Source organism: Anser brachyrhynchus, assembly GCF_964034855.1.
Source record: "Anser brachyrhynchus genome assembly, chromosome: 8".
Taxonomy (NCBI): Eukaryota; Metazoa; Chordata; class Aves; order Anseriformes; family Anatidae; genus Anser; species Anser brachyrhynchus.
Window position 1 is genome coordinate 18193784 of NC_137702.1, and position 20693 is coordinate 18214476.

Sequence of the window (20693 nt, forward strand, 5' to 3'; positions counted from 1 at the left end):
AACCACTGTAAGTATATGTTATCTAAAGCAGGATGAGTCCCACCTGTGGTGGTAGGTGAACAAAAGAAAAAGGCCAGCACATCCCTGAGCAGAAGGTAAAATGCCCAGAGCAAGTTTTTATAGGCAGGAAGTAAGTGCTTTCTGTCTACAGCACAGATTCCTGCAGAGGAGATGGGTGTTGAATGAGAAAAAACAAACAAAACTGGAATGCTTGGTGTGGACAGAGGATCAACAAGACCTGCAATCATTTCCAGCCCTGCCTGTTAACAGCAGTGCTCTATTACAGAATGGCTTTCAGTTACGATGTGATAGTGCATTATGCAGATAACGCAGCCTGCAGGCGGTGTAACTTCCTGGGCACAGCTACAAACCCTGGGCATATGACTCCTGTGGCAATCAGCAAGAAGTGTCATGGCAGAGGCTGCACTCAGCTGTCTGCTTAGGAAGGAAGATCCTCTGCTAGTTTTGCTAGATGATAGCGAAGACATATATGAATAAAATAGTATAATGAGCATGGGAAGTATAGGGGGGTCTTTCTTGGTCACTCTTCTTTGGGAAAGATGAATAATATAAAGCATTATTCACTGATGTATGTGTTTCATTTCTCCTGAATTTCACTGAAAAAAGAGGTACTGTAATTTATGGGTGCTACATTCTGACAACCTAGACTGAAGTTCTGCTGTGAAATTGTGGCTACCATCTATCTGGACTGTATAAAAGATATTCTTCTTTCCTCCCTTGCCTACAGGGTCCCACTTGGATAACTGTGCCTGGAGACCAGGGTTTTAAAATCCCTCCTGTGGCAGAATATGGGTCATTGTGCTAACAAAGAAAGCTGGTGTTTTGGAGGGGGTGTGTCGGACCTGCTTGCTGCTTGGAGCTCCACACAGCAGCTGCCTGTCAAAATGTGAACAGGAACCAGGCAGGAAGCGGGGGGAACAACTCAGATTTGGGCGGCTTGAGTAAAGAGAATGGGGCCAGGAGACACAGGAAAGCTCAGGGCTCTGAGAGACACGTTTGCATAGGGGGGAATCTAGAGCAAGATGAATGTCAGGAAGCATTTGAGGAACAATTTTTTATTTTATTTTTTTTTACTGGGATGTGTTAGAGATTTTGTGGATGGAGTGTTTTGTGGGATTGGGCATGAGAAGTGACAAAATTGGATGAGCCAGGGACTCTCTGGCAGGAGAAAAGTGGCTGAAGAGCTAATTACTGCTCTACAGGTGATGCTGCTTCCCACCCTATATGGGATGCTGGCTGCCCCATCCAAATTTGCTGTTTGAAATTTAATAACTGAAAGCCGGGATAGACCTCTGCATGTTTTTATCTCCTGATTCATTTTCTCACGTTCATAAACTAGATTGACTGCTTGAATCTGAATCTCCACCAGTCTCACCCAGCTGTTATAACCCTGTCTCTCAGTTATATCCCACTCAGTTCCTCTTCTGGTTTACAACCAGCTAACAGGAACCAAAATGAGGCTCAAGAGCTTTGTTGGTTTATCTCAGGCACATGAAAATCCAGTAACAAAGTCTTAAAAGTTTATGCCAGGACATGGCATGCATGGTTTTAGATAGCATTTTGTAACCTCTCCAACCCTGGATGAAGGAGAACAATGAATCTAGAACAGCTACTGAATATAAGAAAAATACTAATAGATCCAGAGCCACATTTGTCTGTAATAGATGCTACCAATATTATTTTATTCTAACTCAGCAAAATCACATTTTAATTAACAGGGAAAATATAAGAATTTGGACTAAAATAATTATGATAAATACAATTCAAGTGCTGTTCTGAGAAACATGCGAAAACAGTATTTAACTGGAAAAGGAAAGCAAAGTAAAGAGAATAGATATCCTTGGTGAACACACCCTGTTCCACCTTTTACAGTGCGAGGATAATAATAATAATAATAAGTGCTCTTTACATTTTTATAGGCTTTTTATACTGAGAGAAGAGGTTGGAAGGGTCCTGAAAGAAAAAGACTGCATGCTATTTCTTTCTGCAGCTTTGTCTCTGTCTCCGGAACGAAAAATACCTCCATATTGTGCATCGCTGCCAGGTATTCACCTCTTTGCATAACTATGCTGTTCCATTAATGTCTGTCTCTTTGCTGGCACAGTGGCTGTGTCTTCTGAAAGCACCAAGCAGAAAGAGAGGCACTCTCACTCGACTCCATAGGGTATGCAGCATTAAGGCCTGCCGTGCCTGATTGCTCATTAATATTGTATCTTTAGGGCAGCAAGGCTCCTGGCTGGCAGGTAACAAAATTGTTGGAGGTGCTGACTGAAGCTGGAGCCAAGAAATGGAGTGGGACAGGTGGAGGTCTGTAAATAAGGACACTTGGTGTTTATCTGCATGATGCAAAAGCCGATCCCGGCCAAGACATGAGCGGAGCCAGTGCACATGTTGTCCCTGGATTTAGCAGCAGGTAACCACAGCTTGTGCTGATGTTGTGCATGATGATCAAAGGAGCTAATTCAGTTTTTTTTTGCTGGAGAAGTTCACAAAATATGCAAAGGCTCTGAGGTCAACCAATTTCTGACTGCTGCAATTCATATAAGTTCACTGTCATTTCTGATTTCCGTTTGCTAATCTTGTCTCACTGCCTGTGGCCTGTACATATCTTGCACACAGCGTCCCTCTTCTGAGCAAGATTTCTTTCCAAATCTGATCATTTTTAAAGATCAGATTAAGTCCTGTCCTTAGGAAAAAAACAAACTAACAAAACAACAACTAAAAACGTGTTTAGGACTTTCTGAATATCTTACTCTTTGCAGAAGATGGCTTGCATTTAACTAGTTCAAGGTTGACCAAACTGTAGATCTGTAATTCCATTTTTTGGCATAGCATTTCTTATGCTTTTGCTCTGGTAACTGGATTAAAATAAAATAAACTGGATTAAAATATAAAACTTTATACTTTTAGTTAACAACTTCTCAGGTTGTTAAAAGTCAAGGCTCACTGTTTGGATTTGAAATGCAGAACAGTTCAGGTCTTATTTTTCTTTGATGCCTATTTTGTGATATCTACTCTACTGGTTCAACATAACTTGTAGGTCATTTGAATTTGACAGCATTCTGTATTTGTCTTTATGTTGATGTACATATGCTATGTATGTCAATGAAGAATTCAGCATGATCTGTATGATAGTCTCAGTAGATGTATTAAATCAACACTGTCAAACTGTGATTATTTTTTAATGCAAGTTCATTAATGAAGTACGTATATTTGCTTGGTTTATAGGTAGTGGTGTTCAATGGCATAGGTTATTTTCTGTGTAGCTAAAATGATTATTATAAACATTGAATCCAAGAAATCTTCTATGGGAATTAATTTCCAGACAAGCCGGTCTCTGAGGACACTCATTAAGGACACTGAAAAAGTCTGTTCTTTACTAGGAGTGATCAGCGATATTACTTCAGGTTGATCAAGCAAACTAGCAGCAGTTCTTCAGAAAAGGAGCTGGGAATTGCAGTGGTTCATTTTTTTTACAAAAAAAAAAAAAAGGCAAACGTTATGAGAAGATGTGGAAACAGGAGAATTATTCATGAGATCAGTGGAATAAGTCTTTACTCGTTTTAGTGGCAGTTTTTGAGCACCATGCTTTAAGAATGGTGAGAACTAATCAGAGGGAGTCCATAGGCAGAGAACAAGATTACAGGTCTAGAAATCATGACCTACATGAAGAGACTGAGTTAATTGTATTAGTTAACTTTCAAGGAGAAAAGACATCAGGGAGACATGATAGTCCAATCTTCCAGGATGTCAAGTGCTGCTGAGTAGTATCTTCTCCATGCCAGGGCAAAAAGTTAATTGGCTTAGATTGCAGCAAGGGAAATTTAGGCTAATCATAAGACTAATGATTTCTAATAGTTTGAAATAGGCACTGGAACAGATCATCTGAAAAGGTTATATATTCTCTGTCACTGCACGTTTTTAAGGCCAAGACATATATATCAGAGAAATGCGGCAGAGGTGCAAGTGGTCTTCCTTGGCTTAGGGTGATGATTTTGCAGCCCTTATTGAGGGCTTCCACATATCTTGTTCTTCAACCAATACATACCTCTTTGTACACACAAAAATAATGTGTATTTTGACTCTCTTCAGTTTTGACGCGTAGCTTTTCTTCGTGCTTCATAAATTTAGCTGAGAGATCCTTTCAGTTAAAAAATGTTCTCAGTGATATTTTCAGAAAGGTTTGTCCTAGGCATAGGAATTCACCTGTCCAGCTGCCTGTGAAAGATGGAGAAACTGGATTTCACATTCGTGGTGGAGGGGTTTGGCCTTTTCTGTTTGCACACTGTATTATTGTACTACCATGATAAAATAATAACATGCAGATTTAGTAAAGAATCAAGCATGCATATGTTTCTGTGTTGCTGTCTTGATAGAAAAGAGTTTTACACAAATAATAAATAATTTAGCTTGCACAAATGAATCTTATCTTATGATAACAGCAAATAATTTGTTCATGTCTTATGGTTACTCATAGGTTATTAAGCTATTTAGAATACCTTTTCTAAATCTTTATCTTTTTTCACAGATTAAAGTTTTCTTTCCCCAAGGAAAAAAGAAAAAACAAAAACAGCTTCGATAACAAATTCTCTGATGACATGAAAACATTACTAAAAAACTTCAATAACCTCTAGAAACATAAATGGAATATAAGAGAAACATTCCTTTACAAAAGTCAATTGGAGGTAGGTTTTTGATACCATTTGTCAAATCTATTTTGTTTCTAAAGTGAGATGTAAGTTAATATTGATTGCCATTTTAAAATGTAGCTTGTTGGCTGCTCTGTTCCACTAAGCTGCCAGCATTGTCATTCTTAAGGTTTATTTTTTCAGTGCTCTCAGATCACTGAGGCTACTGGAGCATGTTAGAGTTGGTAATAATACAACCAGCTGATAAACAAAAGCTGTCAAATATCAGCAAAGGAGACTGGAGGGGAACAGTGAAATAACTACCTTTGTCTAGGCTGTGAATATGTAAAAAACAACAATTAAAATTTGTTTAAGGAAAAATACCTATCGTAACAGCAACAATCTATCCATGCTATTAATTCTTTTCCCAAGATGCCAAGGTTGATTAAAGTCCGTCAGATATTGTTTTTGGATTTTGCTATCTGACTCTAAATTATATAAAAAAAAAAAAAAAAAAAAAGACTATCTACTATCACTCTTTTCAAGTATGAATATTTACCTCTCTGCCCTTAAATGAAATGGATTAGTTCTTTGGGTCTTCCTTGTTTTCCATTGTGTCTCACTTGCTTCTAACTGGAAGTGCCCTTAATATGCAGTTTTATGTGTAGGGAAGTTATTCTAGATCTCTTTTGTTGCTTTAACATTTGTGTCTCTGATTCATGCACAGCTGGAGTGCCTTGTGACTCACATCCTCGGCTCTACAGGCAGAGGGGCATGAGAAATTGTTCCAATACAGCGTATCATAAGGTCGCCAAGTCTCTGATCTTAAAACTTTGCGAAGGCAGGAGAGCAATCAGAGCCCATTGTAGAATTTGGTCTAAAATGATAGGAGAACAGATCCCAGATAGTGCAGTCCCACTTCTCTGGCAACCCACATGTAAATAAGGTTGGTGCTAAAAATGATGCAGCCCTCTATGTGGACATGCAAAAATGCAGGAATTTGAGTTCCTTCATCTGAGCCCTGAGCTGGAAGCATTTCCTTCACGGGCAAAGGAAAAGATTAGCAGATAAAATAATCTGCCTCATCCTGTCAAATGTCTTGACATACTTGACACACTCTTACAAAATGCTGTGCTTCCACTGAATCACTGCTTTTCAAGGGAAGATTGTTAAACTGGAAATTTTATTGGCTGGCAGAACATCAGGAAGGCATGCAGCACGTCACTGTCTAGCCAAGTTAAAACTCCAGCCTCCTTCTCAGATCTGTCTTTTATTTATTTTTCTATCCATCAGGACAGGTTGCTTCTTACAAGGGGAAGGTATAGGAACACAAGACACTTGTCTGTATAATGTGAAGGCTTTATTAGCAGATATACTTTTCACTGTCTGCTGATTAATGGGGCAAACAGCCCTATACTCCATATGGTTGCAAAATTTATATTACTTCAGTGCCCTCAGAGAAACATCATCCTAAATGAAAAATATCACAACATGATCTGCGTATGCATAGAGTGATTTATTTAAAAAGCACAATGTATTAACAGAGCTTCAAGCTTTGTGCTCTTTCTTTGACAGAGAGGAATTGCCATCTCAGCAGATGGTCCTGTGAATGTAATTTGCACTTGCTTTGCCAAGTGACATGAAACTCAACTCTGTACCCTTGTCCCTGTGAGTTGTCTTGTTAAGGTGTATTTGGACTGCTGGAGCTGATCTGCAACAGTCAGCTGAAGCATCAGAATGATTTAACACGTGAAAATATTGAGGAATTTTCCTGCTTAAGGGAACTTTTAAATGCACTCCTATCACTTCCTCCGTATGCTCAATCCTATTTAAATAACATGTCAAACATGCCCAGTCATCAGCTAGCAAGTGTCCCTACAGAGATTTTCATCTTTAAGTTTTCCTACATGGCTATGTAAAGATTTTATTTTTTCCCCAAATATTAACTTTTATTTTTTAAGGTTTCTGATGATGAGCTCAGGCACATGAATTGTTCAAACTACCTCAGAAAAAACACTCATTAAGAAGACAAATGCACTTAACAGACAACTCATCGAGCTGATTATATACTTTCAGTTTCACCTGCAAGAGATTAGAGTTGAATAAATTCGTGTGTTTCCCTGTAATTACATATGCAGACACCTGTGATTTCTTACTTTTCAGTTCCTCAAAGAAGTAGATCTAATTTATGATGTTTAAGTGGTACTGAATATGCATTGGCACCAAATAGGCTTCAATCTTAATCTCCCCCAGAATAAAAATAGTTGATTTAATAACAGTGGGAACAGTGAGAAACCTTGAGAATCAATTGCAAGCAATTGTCTGGCAGTATTTGATGTTGTATTTTTAACTGTGATTTAATGTTGTACTTCTAACTGTGGATATACCAATTACTGCAAGTATGGAAAGAATGAACTTGAGGCAGCTCTGCTCCATCTTTTTCCTGCTGGCATTACTCAAGGCTGCAGGAGAAAGTAAGGGCAAAGCTGGATTTCTAGATCAGAGAAAATGGCCACGCACATTGGTTTGGCTGGGACATTGCTGTTTTTTTTTTTGTTTGTTTGTTTGTTTGTTTTTTGTTTTTTCTCCCTGGTGTCAATATTTCTTTCAGGACACCCTTTTCATGATTTAGTCATTCTGGTCCTTTAGACTTCTACAGCTAAGCTAAAAATAGATGCTGTGTTTGAGGCATTAGTCTAGCTCTGTATTTCCCAGGGAGCAACTGTCTAGCAGTCTTGTGAAAAATGGTGGTTTTTTTTTATTATTTTTTTATCTTTTTTTTTAAGAACAAGTGAACAAGTGCAAAAACGAAAAACTAAACATGCAAAGAAACAAAACAAAATAAATAAATAAATATCAGACAAAATTCTTTCCTTTGCATGCAGAGATTTTAAAGATATTCACAACAGTAAGAAACGGGGAGTGAGGAAAAGTAGTTAAATCAAAGACTTTTCTATGGTGCTGACAGCTGGAAAGCTGGCTCCAGCACTATTCAAAATGCTTCTTAAACTTTTGTCTAAATATTTTACAATCATAAAGAAAAAGTACTGAACTTTTTTTTTTTTTCTTTTTTTTTCTTGTCTAATTAAACCTGGAATAGCTGTAGATATGTGGTGTAGATGTAGGTGTGCTAGTTAGTCAAATGTATTTTTATCTGGATTTCACACATTTTGAAGGTCACTTTTATTTATTTATTTATTTTTTAAAATGTGTTTATTTGCATTGTTGGTCACAATGGTCACATCAGCCTCCAGGCTGCGTGGAGTGTTTGTCATTCAGGGCATGTGGTCTCCTTAGTGACTTGACTGCTCCCTGATCAGACAGTTGAAATGATTATAGCCAGAGATAATTAAAATAACAAATAGCAAACAGTGAATAGAAAATAATGATTATTGAACCACAGTCTGTGCAGGTACAACCATGTTTGCATGGGGATACAGATATTTGTATAAATGGCTGAGGCCAAGCAATTGTGCAAACAGGCTGTTTGCATGAATGCCTATAGCTAGCAAACAAGAAGGGGAATGAACACTGCTGAAGGAGGTATAGTGAGGCTGAGTAACACAAACATTGCTCTGGTGGCAGCTCAAGTTGGTGTTACTTGTTCGGGTCACTGTGCAGTCACTTTGCTTTGGAAATCAGTTGGAAGTTTGGTTTTTAAACAGGAACACAACCAATTTTCATAATAACATTTAATCAATATCAGTCTTAATATTACAGGATTGCATTTGTCAGCTATTCCAATTAGATTCTTTTAATGTCTGTTTTAGTAAATGTTATTTTGTTGGACAAAATGAAATTCCAATGGGAAAATGTATTCAGTACTACCAATGACATATAATGCCTTGCAAGCTTTTTATATGAATATATGTATTCATGTGATGTAAGAATTCAACATGAATAGCAGTATTTCCAAACTGAAAATTATTTTTTATAGCCTGAGCATAATTAAACTGCTGTATTGTGATTTCAGTTTTATCTTATTTCTATAATTTACCTTGCTCAAATACATTACTCACTTCAATAGTTTCAGATACCAAGGTGGGAAACTCCCAGGAGAACACAGGGGGCTTGAGGCACATGGGCAGGCAGAGATGCACCTGGTGTTATAGAAATTATTTTCATTGCAGCAACTTGAAAGAAATGTCGGGAATAACATGTTTGTAAAAGCAGGCCACTGGAGGGAAGGGGAAGGAGAAAAGGTTCAGCTAGAAACAACTGGTTTGGAGCCTGCCCTGCTGTTAGTTTTGATTTCCATTCTGAGTTCATCTACCTATTTTTAATGCAGGGTTGGGTTGTCGGGTTTTTTTTTTGATATTTTTGATGCCTAGTAAATTAAAATATTACAGAGGGCTATAAATCAGAGCTCTGGCTTAAAACAAAATCACTCGTTACTGGTTGGACAATATAAGTTTCTAAAGAAGAACTTATGAAGTCTAGAATGACACCTTTCCTGCTCTCTAACTTATTTTGCATGCCCCACGGTGTTAAAACCTGAAACCACCACCAAGTGCTAGAAAAATCTCCACCACAGAAATGCTAGCATTAGACATAACCAGCATGTCTGGTTAAGGTGAATACCAACAGTAGAATGACAACATTGTAAACTAGTTAAGTGCATTACCAAGTATGCATAAAATCTGCTATCTGCCTGACACCAGCACTTTGTGCAAGCTTCCCTTCTCTTGTAAACTGTTGAAGTTTTTAAAAGCATAATAAATAACTGAAGGTAACTTAAATCAATAGTATGGTTCTTGTATAACAGGTTTGGTATTGTATACATATTCATATTCTTCAGAACTGATTTTTCTCTATTCCTTGGAGGATGAGAGCCTCATTGTTAATCAGAATATTATTTCTGCTTATGAATTCCAGCGAATGAATCTCAAGCATTTGTTTAAAATGAAATTTTTAGCTGCTAGTCAAGACAGGTCAAATGGGAAATGAAATAAAATTAGGATAACTGATTAAAAAGAACAAATGGAGTCTATATGCATATACCCACGGCTTGATGTACTCTCCCGGAGGTTAGCTGCATCCAGATGGTAACAATTCACATGGCTTTCCTACCTGAAAAAGGAAAGAAATGCTTTTTAAATGCCATCCACTCATGTTAATTGACTATCCTGGCAGGTTAAAATATCTCTAAAATGAGTATTCCACTTCAAATTGGAATGTCTGATGACCACAGTGCCCTCCCTGCCATACCTGCAGCACCTCTTTCCACAACTTCTTTGGAAAACAAATAAAGCACAACAACCTCAGTCTGAAGAGAAATTTCTGCTTGGTGCTCAGTGTCCCTTTATTTATATAGCAGCAGGAACTACAGGCCCTAGACACTGAGATCACCACGTGCAGGATTTTCAGAAGTAGAAAAGGTAGCTAGTCCTTGTCTTAATGATTTTGAAGTTGGTGATGCCACCGAATGCTTGAGAAAAAATAGATATGTGAAGGTCAAGTGATTGGTGTAAGGACCTGGAACAGGGTATTGGCAAAACAAGAATTAGAAAGCTCTCTAGTCCCACACAGCACTACTTTAAATCAATAAATACTGGTTTGCTGTCTCTAGGTACAGCTAATGTAAGATGTTAAAAACAGTTCTAGCGATTTAACACCCAGTTGTGTGATAACCTCTGATGTTTTGAACTATGCCATTTTATCTCATGGAAACACCTTTCTCAGCTTTAAGAATTATATAGCACTTGGCCTTAAAGTCTTGATAATTGCTGTAGGTAACACCTTGGATAACTCAGCACTCCATTTGCAGTACTCCTAAATGTTCCTCTTGTAATATATGGAAGCGAGGTCATACAGCAAATGTCTGGACATTTATCTAAAACAAAGGTAGCACATTTCTAAGGGCTTTCTGTATTGCATATTGCATCTTATTTTTTGAGGACAATGGACAATTAACTATGGCAATCTTGTCATAGTTAATAAGCATGGGTGGCACTTGTATAAAACATTTCACTAAAATATGAAGGCACCTCTGTTGCACACCTAGATACTTTCTAAACTCTAAATATTTGTATATCTCACTGAAAACAATGACATCACTCATAAACTGTAATACACATACAGATGCCAAGAGAGTCAGGACCATCTCTACCACTAGAAAACAAAGGTTATAGGTTATAATGGCTCCTTTTATTCCATCTTTTTCTTCCTAGCCTATCAATTACTCAGTTTCTCTTCCTGCATATAATTGCTACAAAAACTTCTGAAGACAGATGTGCTGAACTGAGTTAGTACCTGACTCCATCTTTCCTGCTTTCACACTAGGGCTGTGAAAAAAACAGGAAAGAATTTTGGCAATTGAAGTCACAGGTGATTTTTTCTCAGTGTGATATGTAGTCTAGCTGTTCAGATAAATGTCTTTTACACTTGGCTTTTTTTTTTTTCATCATGCGTGCTATTCATAGTTGACTAAAGTTGAAAATCCTAAAGGATACTTTAAATTAGCTGTTTATACTTGGAATCAATTAAAAATATTCCTAGGAATAGTTTTTGTTGTTTTTGTTGTTGTTTTGTTTGTTTGCTTGTTTTTTCACCTTCTACTGATTCAGTCTCATTTTGAGAAAAAGGAGCTAAATGCAACACAAAGAAAGCAAAGCATCCACAACATACCCTCAAACAAACGGGCTTATTGCAGAATGGCCATATTTGAACAGGGTGTGAAGTGGATTGTATTTTGATCTCTCTTGGTGTTTTGAGGGAATTTAGGGTTGAGACAGCCCCAAGAACAGAACCACACAATTCAGGGACATTATATTTACCATTTATTAGGTAGGATAGTGGGTTGATAGTGATTACTGTGTTAAGCTTTTTGCTGTATGATTTTTGTTCTCTGACAGTCTCAGATTTCACACTCCCTGCCCTGGCCCTGCCCTGTGCTCCAGTGAGAACCAACACCACAGGCCCAGGGGCCAAGACACTCACATCTGATGACTCGACGTGTCCTGTCCTGTCCTGTCCTGGCTGGCAGCCTTGTCCTTGTGTGTAATGGTCCCACCATGGGCTTGGATTCCTTCATGGGTTTGGGTGTCTCTGCATAGATATTCTCACAGAGAGATTGTTATCCTCCCTGTTTAGTCCTTTATAGCTCAGATGACTGGTACAAACTGGCAGTGGTCATATTAACCACACTGACCAGGGCCAAGTTCTTTGATCTCCTTTCCCACAGAAACAGAATTAGTTGCTATTATTTGGGTGACTGTCACCCTCTAGCCTCCTCCACATTACGTATTAGGAGGGTGTAAAATTGCTGACATGTACCTGAATCATTAGAGCAAGGCAGATGTGCTCCAGAGCTTTTGGGTAGTGCTTCCCCATGAAAATTATCTGTGCTTTTGCTTCCAGATTCAGCTAATGAGTTCGAGCTGAGCAGATGTAGCCAAGGTCTCAAGTATCTGAGTGCGGCTTTCAGGGAAGCTTCAACTTGTGACAGTAATTTATTACTTTTATCAATTACTTGGAAGAGATGGCTGGATTGGTAAAGGAAAAAAATTGGCGCATAATACAAAGAGTAATGGAGAAAAGGGCATTATGTACTTAAGATGACTGATAGCTGATAAAAAATGTAACCTTAATTTTTTAGTTGGCTGAGCAACTGCAAACAATATGCATTTTAACACATCCAAAAGAAAGGTCTTGCATCTAGCAATAAAAAATGTAGGTGATGTCTGTTCTGGGAAGCAGTGACTTTGCAAAAGGTCTGAGCATTGGGAGGCAATACTTAGAGAAAGGTGAGGAAGTGGCATTACATCAGCGTCTGCTCCTGATGGCTAGCTCTAGTGCTGGCATTTCAAGGTGCAGCAGCAAAACAGGAGGGAGTTGAAAAAAGAGCCACGAACTTGATGAATGCCTTAGAAAAGAAGGACTCTAATAATATGTAACATACAAAAATAATAAAAAGTCTTTTGTTGTTGTAAAACAGAAATAAAACCAAGAGCCACTTCTCTCTTTAACAGGTGTAGTCTGTGAACTGTGACCTGCAACACACAAAAGAGCAATTTTAAAGAGTTTTATTTCACAGGTAACATATAGCAGGCCCTGATGTCTCAAAGTTGAAGCTAAATAACCAATGTACACTATAAATAGATATAGTCTCTGGGTGGCAAATCTATTTTTTTTTTAATTTATTTATTTTCATGGGCAGGTTTATTAATCATTGGAAGACATTGCTGACATTGGTAGACTCAACAGCAGAGGAAATATTTATTCCAAGGTTGGATTTCTTATTTTTTATTTTTCCTGGCCACTTGACTGTAGTGTTGTGGTATTTAACAAAATAAGTTAATTCAGACAGATTTTATGATTTGGGCTCCTTTATGACCTTAAAATCAACAAAATGTTTAAAAAGACGAGGACAGGATTGTAAGATGGAACGTAGAGTGGGAAAGAAGGCTCCTTTCTCAAAAGAAATGACCTAATTTAGAAACAAACTAACAAACCAAAAGACCAGAGGTGGAGTATTAGTATAAAATAACCTGAATGATAATTGTATGGTGATTTACTGTCAGTCTGGATCAGATCATGAGAGGATGCTTGGCTGTTTATGTATTACAGACTAAACAAAATAATTAAACTGGCCTATTTTATTATTCAGTGCCTGGAAACTATATGCAAAACACCCTGTAGCTCTATACAAGTCTTATCGTGCCAGGTCCTGAGCATACCATCTACTCATTGGAAAACCTGAAGCAAATCATTTAATGCTTCTCCTGCACCAGCTTCAGTGCTACACTAAAAGCGTGTGCCTCACTTTTGGGGAATCCGAGTCAAAAACATAAGATAGATGTGAACAAACTAGCCTAGAGCAGTGCTTTTGTAATAGTGTCTGACAGCAAAACTTTTGAGAACAGAAAAGAAAAGACAGCTTCCTTTGTCTGTGCAGGTCTTTGAGCTTTGGGACCATTTGGAAAGATTACAGTGCACTGCTGACACTGTATATTTAGTGCATCTCAAAATGGGACAAACCTTTGTTTCAATGACAGATCGTCAACTGTTCACACTCAAAGAACTTGCCTGATGTGGGGCTATTGAAGTTCATGGAAAGGCCCCCTTTGGTTTCGGGGGGCTTTGTGTCCATTCCTGTCTTTCCTCAGGTGGTAGGTACCTGCTGCTGTTTCTGACTTCAGTGAGAGCTGCAGATACTAGACATCTTAGAAAAATTGCTACAAAACTTTCATTTCTCCCCTTTTTTTTAAAAAAAATATTTCTTTACTCTTTTAAAAGCACTCTTTATGGCACAGCACATTGCAGCCATAGACCTGGCAAAATGATAACTTCAGTGTGCACCATTTTATGTGACATGCAAAAAAAAAAATTTGAGGTTGTAAAACTGGAATGAGAATGTCTTCATTAAAAATAATGAAATTGCTTTTGTTTATCATAAAAGCACAGTCCTCTCTTGTCCTTGCACACTACATTTTTTGTTCTTCAGTAAAATGAACTTTTTCTGTTTTCTAGTTGTATTTTTCTATTCATCTGTCTATGGTAACAAGTGATGTTTTCTTAATTACTCTTAACTGAAAAGCATTATTTTAATCTTAACTTCCAGTTTGGGTATTTTCCATCTTTTAATTGTAGGCAATATTAGGTAATATTCCTGGTAATGTTGGCAGCAGCACTGAGAAAAACAAAAGAGCAGGAGCTGGAAAAGTGATGTTATGGACTTTGGTTGATGGTAAGGACAGGGGGAAATGGGAAGTACGCACAACAAAACTTGATTTTTTTTTTTGGTTTGTTTGTTTTGACATACAGTTCAGTGATTGTAGCCTAGTTTTTGTTTACAGTGCATTAAATATTAGACTTTTATTAGCTCTGGCATAGAAATCCAGGCCTTTTCTCCAAATGCAACTCAAACACTTTCAGCATTAATTCCATTATTTTGCTCAATATATTTGTAGTATTTGGAATTGGTTGTTACTGCTTTTGTTGGCGTTGTTAGGTATCTCCCTACAGAGTGGCTACAACATGTGATTCTTCCAGTAGAACAGTGAACTTTTGGGGATGTAATGTCTGTAGATGGTAAATACAGCTCAGCTGAAATGTCTGTTTCTTCTAGCTGGCATTGACATGCGTGCACACACGAATGTATACACATCCATGTGAAAGACATATGATTCCTAATTAAGGTTGCTTGACAACTGGTGGTAGTTGTTAATCTTCTGAATTACCTTTCTATCTTCTCCATCTTTGATGGTTGTAACTTGCATTCTTAGCAATATGAAAAGCAATGACATTGCAATGACATTGCTATGACATTGCAAGACAGCCTAAGACACCACCAGCCATTGCTTCACTATCAAAACTGTCACTATTTTTGTTTTAGTCAAATGTGTTGTTTTGTCATGGCAGCATTACTAAATGGCATTAAATTTTTTTTTTTTTGGTCTGAGAATATATTTCAGTAGAGAAACAGTTAGGTGAAACTGCTGCTTTGTAAATCTTTCCACAGTTGTGAGGTAACACTTACCTTGTAGTGAAGCTTTATTTTGAAGAATGAGTGGGAACAGTTCATACAGTAGCATGAACTACTACATATCTAGCACAAACCTGCATATCTAGCATGAACTATATTTAACCTGGGGAATAAACTCTGCATAAGAATTATGCTGCAGCATTAAAGTGGACTATGTGTGGCAGTCTCTGAATAACTCTAAGGTCATCTACAGACTTCCACCAATTACCCTTGCATTAACCCCAATAACGGGATTTTAGCTAAATCTTACATTCTTGCATTGTATCCAGACTTTTCCTGAAGATTTCAAGAGATAAGCAATTTACAATTGGTGGTTTACTGTAAATTCAGTAGATACATACAAAGTCATGAAAAATGAAGCTAAGTAAAATCAGTCAAGCACAGGTATCCATGCAGTCTTAGTGTCTGTGAAAATTAATAAGATTAGGTGAAAACCGAAAAATATTTCATGTAAATCACAAAAAAAACTTTATGTGATTTTTCTTGACTTTCTAGACAAGAGGCATGAATGACAGACTTGTGTAAGAAATTATTAGCTCATATATTTAATTCTCTTTTTGTGTCGAATAGAACTATTGGAAGCCTGTTCTTGAGTGTACATGGATATAACTGAAAAACTTCATTAAAGTCCTGCTGATTATCAATAGCTGAGCTTCTTATTAATGTATGCTGAACTGAAGTTTCATTTCTTATGATTCTGCTACTTTTTTCTTTTCCTTCTAGTTTCAGCAGATGGATCATTAAAGGGTCCCTATAGCATAAACTTATTTAAAGATTTTCCTGACTGCTTTGGCAATAGAAAGAGACTTGGAATTTAGTTTTTAAAAGTCAGTATCTGCTCATTTAATGTAATTACAAAACTACATCATTTTAAAAAATGAGACATTAACTCTACATTTATGGTATTTAATGTTCTCAGTGTGCAGATGGAATGCATGTAAATGTGAAATTTTAAAAATGGTATTTCAGAAATAGTGTACTTCAGGACCTTCTGTACATGACTTAGGGGAATCAGTAGCAAATCCATTCAAAGGTATGAGTTATGGATGATAAAAATCTAGAGAACTTGTCTAATAAATAATGGCACTAAAAACCTCTTCCATAGTTCATATTTCTAATGTGAAAATGTACAGTCTGGTGTGACTGAAATATAAATTGCAGCTGTGTGTCTTGAGATCATCTCTCTTGTGGGGAGGATGAAGGGCTCCTCCTTGGCCAAACTGATGGGAACAAAAGACAAATGTTTCTACCCTGATGGCCGTGACACTGTGAGCTTCAGGTTACCTCGAGCTCCCCCAGATCCTTGCAGCCAGGAGAGCTTAGAAGAGTTAAATTAGAAGACACCAAGAGTGGGAGAGAACAAAGCATCCTGCCAATTTTCTGCCAGTGGTCAGAGCAACTGTTTAACACAGTTTTCCTTCTCTTGGTGGACCTTGTTGCCTTCCCACAATCAGTGACTTCTTGCACAGCTGTTACACACAAGGGTTTCTGTCCATGACTCTAAAAATTTTATGAAATGACCTAAATTTTTGACCACCAAAATATTCTGTTGTTTTGATTTCCTACCTGTGGCGAATAGCTCCTTTTTTTTTTTTTTTTTTTTTTTTCCCTTTTTTTAAGCTCGTCACCTTTTGATTATTTTGCAGCACGTTCTGTTTTGTGCCTTGAGAGAACATGAGCTGGCACCTGTAAAAGAGCATGCTGCACAGAGGCTAACACTTCTGGGAGGTCAGGATGGTCCTACAAGTTGTGCAGCTGAGCAGACTTACTTATTTGGCCTCAATGCCGCACTACTAATTGCTAGCAAAGAGGATTCGTTATATGGTCCATTACACCCCATAAAGTCTACAGCCTCCTCTACATTGTCCTCTTACTTCTAGTTGTATAAGATGTCCATAAACAGATTATGTAATTATCCAATAAATAATATTCATCCATGCACTTGTACATGAGTGTGAATATCAGTGGAGCATCAGCAAACTGGAGATACTTTCACTGGCCAAATGCTCTGATGACACTGACCAAAAGGAGAGGTCCTTCAAGAAGTGTTAGGTGCAGAAGGGCATCTTCAGTGATGATGCTCTTAGGTGATTAGAAGGGCAATGTTCCTCTGTGCTACACAAACAGAACTTTCTAGCTTTGAAAGAAGGAGAGGTAGGGCAAGGACTGGAAGTTTCAACTTGGAAAGATAGCTTGGAAAAGTTTCATCTGAAATAAGCGTACCCCATATTAGGCAGACTGTGGAACTTAGATTCAGGAATTGCATTGCCATCAGATAAAGCATAAGAGAAGGATGAGAAATGGAGCTATGTTTCGACAAAATTTGCATAAAGTAAATATGGCTGGAAAACATTATCCTAATGTTCTTCCATTGGCTAGTGCTTTACAATCAGACATCAGAAAGCTTGTAATTTAGGGAGCCATTTTGGCAATCCTACAAACCCAATCTGTGTTGGTAATACAATGGGGAAGTGTAAATTGTAGTTCACTACTGAACAGTTACTTTGGAGCTAAATTTATGTAGTTTAAAGTGCTAATGCTTTGGACTGCCATGCTGTGTACCTCCAATATCACCCTCCAATTTGATCTGATTATAGCAGACATCTCAGGCTCAGTTTTGTTTAATGGTGATTTGAGTTGGTGCATAGGTTTTAGTCATATGAAATTGCTGCTTATTAGCATTCAGGTCTACTCTACATGTGATAATAGGATCAAAATAAGCAATCATAACGCACTATCAAGAGGAAAAGTACTACAGAAATAAAAGCCCAAGGGGTCTATGTTGTACTGTTTCTCTTTTATATAATTCATAGACACTTTTGCAGTTGCAAATCTCCTATAATCAGAGAAGAATCTGTCAATTTAAGGTGATACTTTAAAACTTATTTGTCATCCTGGAGACTTTAGCTGGCCATTGGTATTTCTTGTAGTGAGAAAAAGATGGGGAAAAGTTATTATATTCAAAAATAACTATTATAATAAATATATTTACACATCCTCTATTCTGACAGTTGCTTGAGCAGTAGAGGGATGTTCACAAGTGATATAGTCATAAAAAGAGAGGGAAAAGAACTGGCAAGAGACGTTTATGTGACTCTTGATTCTACTGCTCTGCTGGCTGAGTCAACCACCAGTAAAACTCTACTTGGAAAAGCAGGCAAAATTGTTGGGAATTTTTTCAGCTATGTGAATACTGTCAGATGCCTAGTTAAAGGTTATATTTCCACCTCTATTGGCATAGGTGGTATTAGAAGGAAAGGGGAAGGAAAACTATAACAGGTAGTTAACCTGTTAAATTCAAGGCAAGAATTATGGGCTTATATTTTTCAAACTGAAAATACATTTTATCATTTTCTTTTCAACCTGGGACTTTTTCTTTCTCCTCTCCTCTCCTCGCCTCTCCTCACCTCGCCTCGCCTTGCCTCGCCTCCCCTCCCCTCACCTCCCCTTGCCTCCCCTCACCTCCCTTCTGGCCTCGCCTCGCCTCTCCCTCACCTCCTCTTTCTTCTTCTTCTCTTTGCTTTTCCTTTCTTTGCTTTCCTTGTAAATGGGATCAAAACTTTCAATCAATTTCAGAATGTCCTTTTTGCATATTTACTGGATTATAAAAGCAAACCCAAAGAAATCTGAGATTGACATTTCCAAGGTAGCTTGTGACTTTTTCTCCCTCTTTTCCTCTGTTTTGTCTTCATAGGGTGAAGAGGTTGAGAAGTGGAATTTTAAAAATGAAATTAATACACAATACAGGATCAAAGAAGTCAACAAAAGAGAACACCACACGTTCTGCTCATAAACTGTTCCTTTCCATTATTAATTGACTAAAGCATTTTACTCATTTACTAAAGGATATTAAGGTGAAAAATGCTTATCGACAGATCTTATTTTCATTTTTTAAAGTCTGAAGTATATTTATTCCCTATACAGAAAATAGCTTCTGCTATCAGTCACCTTAATCTCACATTGTTTGTGCTTCAGCAGTCTTTGGCACTGCTGTAATTATCACTTCTTTTTTAATAAAGCAGTTTTATTTTGATGCAGAACTAAAGCCTAAGGGATGACCAGAAACAAGGAAAGGTGGTTTGGGAATTGGCATGTATTTGCATCAAATGTTTGCAAGGAGTCATTTACATTTTATTTTATTGAAGCTGTGAAGATGTATGAAGGCTTTTAGACTTGGAATTTTACACTGTAATTAGCCTTGCAAAGGAGAACTGTATATTCAGTGCATTTGAGCTGTGTGGGAGATCATTACTTTGCAAGGTGAGAGCTTGCCAGGCATAGTGGTTACTTCCCACCCTGCACCTAAGTCTGTGACATGTAGTAGGTGTTTTCATTATGGCGTATTTCCAAAACTGTCATATGTTTCTTTCATGAATAAGCAGGAATTGCACTCTGCATATTGACTATGTGTAGAGTTTGTTGGGACACACTCTAAGGTGTTGCTGTGAAAAACTTTTAAAGCCATCTCAGTAATTACTTTTATTACTCATAAAACTGTTCCTGGCTCTTATATTCTGTGGAGGGTAGTGAACACCTGCAAAGGAACAAGAAGAGCCATTCAGAGTTGATTTTGGAGGTGAATGTGAATCCAGAACATAAGCTACAGCATGATTCACATGCTGAAGATGGTCCTGTTAGCAATGCCACAGATGCTGATGCTGCTTTGGATACTGACAGTGATGAGTGGTGTGTAATATCTGATAAAGATTAGACGTCTCAAAATCAAAACAAAGCTCTGGTACTGTAATCCCATGATACCAAAACACCATTTACAAGCTGTGACAGTGAGATAATTGCCCTGGGTGTGGTTTCTATTTACTGGAATAAATGATGATAAATAGTTAATCTGGCTGGACTTTGACTGGGGGAAAATGGAATACTCATAGATATATTTTTATATTATCACTGCTGTCAGAAGATTGAAGAAGTGAATAACTATGCATTTTTGTGTGATATGCTAGCAAAACAGAGTCAGCTGGGTACAAGCAAACACACTATTGCCTGGCTTCACTGTGACTCCCCCACTATATTTGTTCTCTCTGTTATATCCAATGTCTCTCATCCACAAAACCTATACTAGATCCTTTCCTTCTTCTGCCATCTCCCATATACATTATTATGTCATTCATGACTTTTCCATAATTTAAGAATTTTCTCTTGACATGAAGATTGTATTATCATCTTAAGATGGATTTTAAAAGGAGAAAACATTGTTCACTGAATCCACTCTTATTGTTAACTTGGTCAGTAACATCCATGTGAAATACTGGGAGATAAACCAAGAAATGTGATGCCCTTCCATCACTGTCCAGGCGTCTCAAAAAAGCAGAGAACCAACACTTCCTGTTGTCCTTTCTTGCAGCCACATATGAATGACCAAGCTACTCCAGGTCATGTAACACACCACACTGGGAAGGAGAAACTTTCTGGGAGAACAGGAAGTAAAGTGAGGACATATCTCTTTTTCCTTTACCATCCTTACATATTCTTAGCCCATTCAGGTCATTTTAGGAGGGGTCTACAAGGAAGATGGTGTTGAGGAATGGGATAGAGAAACC

At 37.7% G+C, this 20693-nt stretch overlaps 1 long non-coding RNA gene across 2 annotated transcripts in view; it reads left to right on the forward strand.

The window, feature by feature from the left end:
- LOC308199434 overlaps positions 1–20693 on the forward strand; it is a 57739-nt gene that overhangs the window by 7907 nt on the left and 29139 nt on the right. For both annotated transcript variants that reach the window (XR_013954646.1, XR_013954647.1), the window contains exons 2-3: positions 1941–2065; positions 4550–4706. This is a non-coding gene — a long non-coding RNA (uncharacterized lncRNA). The remainder of the gene's footprint in view (positions 1–1940; positions 2066–4549; positions 4707–20693) is intronic.